This window comes from Bidens hawaiensis, unplaced genomic scaffold, assembly GCF_021521415.1.
Source record: "Bidens hawaiensis isolate Kalapana, Puna unplaced genomic scaffold, B.hawaiensis_p1.1 tig00010382_1, whole genome shotgun sequence".
Lineage (NCBI taxonomy): Eukaryota > Viridiplantae > Streptophyta > Magnoliopsida > Asterales > Asteraceae > Bidens > Bidens hawaiensis.
The window spans coordinates 609,721-619,545 of NW_027491787.1; positions in this window are offsets into that span (position 1 = coordinate 609,721).

The window sequence follows — 9,825 nt, forward strand, 5'->3', positions numbered from 1 at the left end:
TATAGTTGACTTATAAATTAAGTATAAGAAACACATAGCTTGTAGTTTATTTATCATCAAAGTGTATTACATACATAAATCCATAAAAAGTATATATAATATGATATAAACTATTTACTATCTGTTTTCTCTTTATTAAGAAGTAAAATGTCAGTAGTAATCAAAGTTACTTTCACTTGTATTTTCTTCTAGGCATAAATTTCAAAAGTTTTATTATTGATTTATTATTGTAAGTTTATTTGTAAACATTAAACTTTCTTAAATTAAAGTGATTTACTAAACACGTATATACTCAATTTTCATATATATTTTATTTTTGTCATTTATTTTTCTGAAAAGTTTAACACTTAGAGCACCCGTAAGAAACATATTATTCATAGAAAAGAGAAAAAAATATGTGGAAGTGAGAGGTGTTGGGGAATTCAGATGACTTTGGGAGGAGGAAGGTTGTAGGAGAGGATCGGCAAGGGGAGCCACCACCACCACTACTGCTAGTGATAAGGAAAAAACTTGATGTTTCATGTGACACAGGTTTGATTTCATTAGGCAGTAATAGTAGAGGGACTAAAGTGTAAATGTGTAATAGTTTAGAGTTATATCTGTAATAAGTTCATATACGTATACTAGAGTTGTGAATGAGAAGGATACCGATGATTTTAACTCTCAAATCATCGATATCCTTCTCATTCACGACTCTAGTATATGTATATAAACTTATTATAGGTATAACCCTAAACTATTAGACATTTACACTTTAGTCCCTCAAATATTACTACTTAACAGATTCCTGCCCCATCATTTTGTTTTTATGACAATGATGGAAGATTAGGCGAGTGGTGACGCTCACTAGTTGGATCATTGAAGCGTGTTCACGAAAGTTGATCTTAGGCGAGTATGTATAATAATAATAATAATAAGGAAAATTGGATTTTAATAATCCCAACTTAATGCAGTTGGCTGATAATAATCCCAACTTTGAAAGTAGCTGTCACTGGTCCTAACTTTCGCACTATTTATTTTCATTGGACCTCCGTTAAAAAAAACTTAATGACGTTATGTTTTTTTTCCAAATTTCAAACTGACATTTTAGGGCTTTTGATCGGAATGAGAATACGAGTCGATTGATGTAAAACTTAACTCGAAACGACGCTTCAAATAGCTTGATTTTTGTTAATTAAAAGTTTAAACACCGAAATTGAAGCATCCTTTAGTCGTTTGGACCACCGTTTGGAAGTAAGTTTTACATCAATCGACTTGTATTCTCATTCCGATTAAAAGCCCTAAAATATCAGTTTTAAATTTGGAAAAAAACATAACGTCGTTAAGTTTTTTTTAACGGAGGTCCAATGAAAATAAATAGTGTGAAAGTTGGGATCAGTGACGGCTATTTTCAAAGTTGGGATTATTATCACCCAAATGCATTAAGTTGGTATTATTAAAATCCAATTTTCATAATAATAATAATAATAATAATAATAATAAAAGTTATGCATTCGCCATGTGAAGAGGTAGGTCCCAGCAGAGCCCAGTTGGACCCACAGACTCACCTTGAAAAGGGACGTCTGCGCAGTTCAACCCGCAAGACTCCTTAACGGACGTCTGCGCGGTTGAACCCGCAAGACTAAACTAAAGGGACGTCTGCGCAGTTCAACCCGCAAGACTCCTTAACGGACGTCTGCGCGGTTGAACCCGCAAGACTAAACTAAAGGAACGTCTGCGCAGAAACCAACTGGATCAGCAGGACCCACCACGCTCAGAGACGTGACGTCCTCACGTGCGGTACGCAAGCTGTTCCCGCAGGAAACGCCTACCAATGGTTTCCAGGTACTCCGGCTGTTCCCGCAGTTACGGATACCGGCCATCAGGGAAGGCCACCCGCGCAGCATGGCTACACGCACAAGGCTTAACTCTCATAATAATTCAGCAATCACCTGAATAAGGAATGAGCAAGCCGGGAACATTCCCGCACAATGGCGGGAGGGGGAATACTCCCGCCCAAATGAGCCAGTCCGTACGATACTGAGGATCTTTTACTGTACCTGACGAGGTATGGGCAAAAGATCTGTCCAAAGATACGACAGCTCATTGACAACAGTATGGCGAGCAGCATGCTCCTGTACTGTATGTCACTATTAGCCGCTACCTACTCACCAACTCCTGACATACCACGTGCCTAGCCTGTAGTTGGTGAAAAAGGAATAGTACACGGCAGGCCTGGTCACTATCAGCCGCTGCCTACTCACCAACTACCAGCAGGGCACGTGCGTAGGCCACTGTTGGTTGAACAGGAATACTATTCAGCAGGCCACACCTCCTTGGAAACCTACCTCCGGCTATAAATACCACGAATGGTATGATCATCTTATCTTAACATATTATCATCATATTATACCTGATATCTGCTCTAGCAATCTCTTAATATACATTTATATTTAAAGAGCAACCTAGTCTGATTCTCACGCCGGAGGGTGGTCACAAGGAGGAACCCCCCCCTTCTCAGTGACGAGCTCACGGTGTCTGTTTTGCAGGTTATCAGAAGAACCATCTTTTATGGGTCTAACCCCTCGTGGGAAACAGCTATCTAACCCCCAGGTTACCCGTAATCTGCCCGGGGTCCGGTTAGTGTTTCTTCATTGGCGCCATCCGTGCATAAAAGCTAGAACTTCATTTTTCTCCAGTTTTTTCAAACTTCTAAGATGGTTAAAGAAACTCCGGTAACCACAACCCCAGCTACTGGGGGGAATACCGGCTACACAATCTTTACGAACACTACCCCGGTTACCCAAGCCGGGGCAAGTGAAGTAAATTTTACGAACACTACCCCAGTTACCCAAGCTGGGGCAAGTGCAGTAAATAATCGCTCACTGGGATTCACCGATACCCAGTTAGAGAAACGAACAAGACTCCCCCGCCAAACACTCGATGAAGTTAAGGCATGGGCGGAGGCACGTCAGAGGGAATTCCAAGCTGAGTTAGACGAACGCTTGCGTTCCGTCCAACAGGCTGACAAATTCGAAGATTACTTGGATGACTCGGAGTCCGACTCCGACGCGAACCCTCGCCATAGGGCAAAAGGGAAGCGTAAGGAAACGGACTCCCAACCGAGAAGGCATTTTGGAGAAGCCTTCAAACCAAAAAACACAGGTGGAAGTTCACGTGACTTCTCCAAAACATTCAGACCAAATGTTGCAAATGTAGGAACGTCCAAATTTGCAAGGGACATTGCAGAAGCAATTGCCCCAAAAAGTGCCAAACAAATGTCCAGCATAGGCACATATGATGGTATATCCGACCCAGATGATCATTTGAACAGATTCATAGCGGGGGCAACCGTCAGTAGTTGGACGGAACCTACGTGGTGTTACATGTTCCAAATGACGCTGGTCGGGGCTGCTAGAGCGTGGTTCGATCGTCTACCGGTCAACCACATCTACGACTGGGCTGACTTCCAACAGAAGTTTAGCCAACACTTCAGCCAGCAAAGAAAGTATACCGAGGAGCAATGGACAATCCTCAAGTGCATTCGAGAAAAAGATGAATCTTTGCTAGACTTCATCACTCGCTTCAACTCGAAGAAGCTAAGTCTGGGTAACATTAGCGAAGATCTTGTTCGCGCTGCTTTTATTCAGGGCGCGAACGACCCAGAGCTCATCCGCACCTTAACGGGTAAAGATGGCATGCCATCCACAGGGATGCCATCATGACAGCAGCTAAACGCTTTGCGGAAACGGAGAAGCAACTGGGTAGAGATCTCCCACAGAGCACAAACCTCTACACCCAGAAAACAAGAGAAGACAACGTCCTTACCGCCCGATTAAACAAAAAGCGGAAGCTAGGCATTTGGCAGTCAAGGGTAAACTTTGACACCTCATCCGGCTTGCAGCATCGGTTAGGCGGAAGGGATAACGTACAGTCAAACAAGAACTCCAGATGGACGCCGCTCACCAAAAGCGTCACCGAGATATTCGCTACTGAGAAGCTCCCATGGCCAAAGCCTCAAATAATCCGACATCGTCACAATGCTGATCGGAGCAAATACTGTGACTTTCATAGGACAAAAGGCCACAACACCGAAGAATGCATAGACGTGAAGGACATGGTCGAAGCATTTGTCAGAGATGGGACGCTCGCGCACCTCGTGGCGCAATGAACGCTGAGCAGGCTGACGCGTGTAGAACCCCAGCTGGGGAAAACACGAATAAAATTCCAGCTTCAAATGTGGAGACTACATGCTGCGTAAAGAACGAGATCCCGAACCAGGTGCGTATCGGCTCGATGGCACTCCCATCCCAACATGGAAGGGAGCTCAATTACACAGTTTGCATGTAAATCAATTCCAAATTTGTAAAGAAAAGGCCAAGAGCCACTTCTAATGGAAATGATTCTCCTTAAAAACATCGACGGTGATGATTTTACATTTATACTTTATGAACTATCAACACTGATGCCGGTTTTCACCGCATACATAAATGAGTCGTTGCATGGGGAAGGCGGCAAAACCCGCATAAACCCAAAAAACGACAAACCTTCACGCAGGTCAGTTGAAGGGGAAAATTTCAGTCATCCTACTAAATGAAAGTGCCGGTCTATCCGCATGAATCATGATAGAGGAAACTGAACACTAACCTATTAACAACCGCGCGTCGAACGGTTAATTTATTTAACACTAATATGCCGGTTTTCACCGCATAATTACGTGGAAAGTCGTTGCGTGGGGAAGGCGGCAAAACCCGCATAAACCCAAAAAACGACAAACCTTCACGCAGGTCAGTTGAAGGGGAAAAGTTCAGTTATCCCATTAAATGAAAGTGCCGGTCTATCCGCATGAATCATGAGAGGAAACTGAACACTAACCTATTAACAACCGTGCGTCGAACGGTTATTCAAAACAGAGAATTTCTAACAAAAGGATGAGGAGAACCTACACGCAGGTCAGATATAGGTAAAGTTTAGCCATCCTACTAAGTGCAAGTGACGGTCATACCCGCACAATCACGAAAGAGGAAGCAAAACTTCACACCTATCATCTACCACGTTCAAAGGTTAACTTATCCTCAAAAAAGATGAAGAAAACCTACACGCAGGTCAGATGTAGGTAAAGTTTAGCCATCCTACTAAGTGCAAGTGACGGTCCTACCCGCACAATCACGAAAGAGGAAGCAAAATTTCACACCTATTATCTACCACGTTCAAAGGTTAACTTATTCTAAACACTTGGAAAATTGCTAATTTAAACTAAAGTATGCAAGTCATACAACGTTTACAAAGCAAGGAACCCAACGAAAGTAGCGGTCTTACCCGCAAAAAGATTTATATTTCACAATGATTCATTACAATGGCCGGGTAACTACCCGCCTACAAGAAAATAAATCTATACAAGCTAAATCTATCCTAGCAGTGGGAAGGAATCTTCAGGATCAGGCTTCAGGGCCACTTCCACTTGGACCAGCACCATCAGTAGATCGTGGCAGTTCAAGGAAAGCTTTAAGGATAGCTAACCCATCATCAGCAGCAGCAACTTGATTCACCTTCTCCACCACCGGATGCGGGAAGGCGGCGTACTGATTCACTGCTTGGTCGTAAACAGCTTCAGTATCAACATTGTACAAAGGGAAGTTGGAAGGCGGGATGCCTTTCTCAACGAACCCTAGACCAAGCAGGAAGCCGACCTTTTCCCCATCCTCGTGAGAAGCGTTGAGGGCTGCGCTCATAGCATCATCATAAGAGGTCTCTGAGAAGACCCGATGCACAACCTACAAGAAAGTATACAAGTGTCAAAACCTTTTCTATTTACAAAGAAAAACGTAAAGACAAGAAAAGCTTACCTGAGACAACGCTTCTCGAAGAAGCCATTCCTTGGCAACCAGGGCTTCTTGGAGGGCAGCGTGAGCTTCGTTACGGGCGCGATCGGCTTCACTCTTGTTGAGGTTGGCAAGCAACACTTCTTTGGCCGCAGCCTCTTCGACGCCCTTTAGCTTACGCTCAGCATGGTCAAGCACCCCCCTATGGTCCAGGATTTCTTGGAGCTTTTTGGCGTCTTCCATCGCCAAGGCATCATGGGCCTGCTGGAGAGCCTCTAATTTGGCTTTAAGCTCCTCATTCTCCACGCGTAGAGGCTCAGCAACAGCTTCAGCCTTGGTGGCCCTCTCGGTTGCGTTCCTTGCGGTTTCCTTAGCCAGCCGAAGCTGTTCATTAACAGCTTGGGCAGCCTTGGAACGGGCCTCAAGTCGAGCCTGAACTTCAACCTCGAGGGCCTTGAAGGCCTTCTCCTTTTCCGCAGCCAATGCGGAAAGCCTTTGGTTCTCCTCCCGGACAGCCCACGCCTGAGCCACTTCTTTAAGGCGAGCTGCTTTTAACTTGTCGTTTTCACGACAAAGCAGCTCGACGCGCGGCTGCATCCGGGCCAGGAGAACCCGAAGCTCATTGGTTAGCCTACCCTCCTGGTAGCTAGCCATGGCTTCCCCCAACGCACCACTAGGAGCAGTGTGACGAGCCCACTCCACGCACTCCACAGGGGTGCGAAGGGTTGTTCCTCGGCGAATGTTCCATCGTGGAACATACACTTCATTGGAATCCGACACTGCAAAAAACATAAAGCAGTTAGGAAAAGATGATAAAAAAATATATATATATATGAAAAGGGCCAAAAGAACCCTACGCACCTGTAGGGTCAATAACAGGCCGATAGCCGCCGAACCCATCACCTGAACCCAAGGGAAATCCATCCAAGAGGTCAGGCAGATGGGAAGGTGGCAGAGATTGGCGAGAAGCCCCATGCGTACCTGATGGATCGGCCGTCTTTGCCGATGACGGGGGCATGGTAGCAGCCGCCGCGGTCGCCGCCGCGGATTCCGCAGCAAAAGTAACCGCCGGCTCGGTGAAAGATGCCGTAAAAATAGCACTCACAGCCGGCGGTGACGTCATCTCAGCTGGAACAGTCGGCTCAAAGGAGTGAGCAACTGAACCAGCGGAAGCAGGCGCAGGCGCCTGGGTCGACGCCTCAGGTAGGCTGACCAAGCCTACCGTCATTGGCGGAGAGGTACTCCTCTGCGCTCCACCCTGGAATGCGTCAACATCCACGCCTGCGTAAAGAAGACAAGTGTTAACGATATTAAACTATGAAGAAAAAAGCTAAAGGAAGTTGTACTTACGGGTTTTCTTGAGCCTGAAAGTGCGGACGGGCGGGGATGAACCCGACGGAGCCGGCCTCTTCACGCCGGTCACCGTCGTCATCCTGGGCTCTTCGGCGACGGTTGTCACAGCCTCCGGAATGGTGATCTTATCACCACCGGGATTCCCCGCCACCTCTTCGCTCTCGGTCTCCGAATCAGACCGAGGCGCCGGATCGGCAGTGGAGGCCACCTTCTCCTTCCCCTTTCCGCCGGCAGCCTTCTTCTTCCGCACCAACGGAGGACCATCTGCGGATTCCTCATCAGAACATACGATTAAAGGAATTCCAGCAGAGGTTTCAACATTGAGGGGTCGAGGGTCGAATAGCGCCTTACCTGGCCGCCTGGCGCTAAGGATCTCGTGGCCTTGCGGATAGACCTCCACGAACCGATCCGCCGTTTGTTCTAGGATGGGCAACTCGTTCTCGTCTAGAGCGCGAGTACCCATCCGAGCGGGACCGTCAGCCTCCCGCGGGTTCAGGAGCGACTGCAAGTCGTTCCCCTCTGAAATAAACAGGAAAGAAGTTAGAAGAAATTCAAAATCAACAAAAAGAAACAAAGCATACCGTAAGGAACAGAGTTCGAACCGTATTCGAGGACGATTGGGATCTTATGCGCATCCGCAGCCTTCCACACCCGGCTCATCCCCAGCATCACCATCCCAGACTCCGCAAACCGGTAAACCGGAGATTGGACTCGGGATATCTTCGAAAACCATTCTGCCTCCTCGTAGTTGGAGGCGTGAAGGCTGGGAAGTACTTGCCCGTTCTTAAATTTCATGGCAAGGGGGATGGCGCGAGCGGAGAGGTAGAAGAACTCCCTCTTCCACGAACGAAGACTGCGCTCGGTTGCGCAAATCTTCAAACCCTTGATCCGGGTTATCAACGTGTACCACCCCTGGATGCACCTCCAAGTATAGAAGGTCATCAGGCGGTCAACATAGGGCTCAATGCCCAAAATCCGGCACACCCACTCGAAGTGGCGAATCTTGGCGATCGCCATGGGGTGCAACTCGGTCAAATGAACACCGTGCCTCTCAAGGACACGGTAAACAAACTTCGTCAATGGGAACCTAAGATTCCCATAAACAAAGAATGCAGCATAAACCCCGATCTTGCCTCTGGGGGCATCGTACACCGTCTGATGGGGTTCAGGAAACTCAGGCTCGAGAGACTCGAGCATGAACTTCCTGACGACGTACCGATACAGATCGCCAGGCAGAGCACACTGGCACTCGCCAGCAGTACTCTTGTCATCAGCTGTAGATTCGAGATCACGAGACATCTTGTGAAAGAAGAAGAAAACGATTTCGGGAGAATGCTTGCCTGAAAAGGTGAGTATTCGCCGGAAATCGCTTAGAAGATGAAGAGAAGAGTGAAAGTGTGGATTACAAAGAACCCTCTCCCCCTTTATATACTAATCGCAATTAATGCGATGAAATTAATGCGGAAGAGAGAGAAAACGAAGGTGCAATGAAACTATGACACGTGGCAAAAAGCAAGCTGGCAACAGCTGTTGACAGGACGCATACCATTAATTTCGCGGCCACGCGCCCGAAAAATCGCGCCCACGCGCCTGAAAAAGCGTCTGGAATGACCATGTACTGTCACGTCACCATAACTTCCTGCACGTCCTGACACAGTCAGAAGAAACCGTCGCACGACGTTTCAGAGGTTTGGACTGTTCTTATCTTTCCACCAACTCTTCGAATTTCAAAATTCAAAATTCAAAAAGATCAAAAAGTAAGCGGGAAAATACCCCTTACCTTGGCAAACAAGTAACCGTAAGACGGATGCGGGTACAGTGTTAAGGCAAAACCCTTCACATACCTAGCACCCGCAGGGAATTGAAGCCAAGTAAACCTTGGCAAACAAGTAACCGTAAGACGGATGCGGGTACAGTGTTAAGGCAAAACCCTTCACATACCTAGCACCCGCAGGGAATTGAAGCCAAGAAAACCTTGGCAAACAAGTAACTATAAGACGGGTGCGGGTACATTGTCAAGGCAAAACCCTTCACATACTTAGCACCCGCAGGGAATTGAAGCCAAAAATACCTCGGCAACCAAGTAACTATAAGACGGGTGCGGGTACAGTGTTAAGGCAAAACCCTTCACATACCTAGCACCTGCAGGGAATTGACGCCAGGAATACCTCGGCAACCAAGTAACTATAAGACGGGTGCGGGTACAGTGTTAAGGCAAAACCCTTCACATACCTAGCACCTGCAGGGAATTGACGCCAGGAATACCTCGGCAACCAAGTAACTATAAGACGGGTGCGGGTACAGTGTTAAGGCAAAACCCTTCACATACCTAGCACCTGCAGGGAATTGACGCCAGGAATACCTTGGGAGTAAAGTAACTATAAGACGGTTGCGGGTACAGTGTCAAGGCGAAACCCTTCACATACCTAGCACTCCGCAGGGAAATGAAACTAAGAAGGATCTTCTGGGCCATGTTTGCGCACACGGGAATAACATCCCCGCATAGCGGGAACGATGAGAACTAGATTGTTTGAAACTTCAAGATGGAATTGATGGTTTTAACATAATTGATCACTATGTTCAAAACTACCAAAACCTCATGGAGAATCTACAAGAGGTACTCAACGCTCCTGACTTGCGAGGAGGTTAAAGACCTACCCGCATCATACCC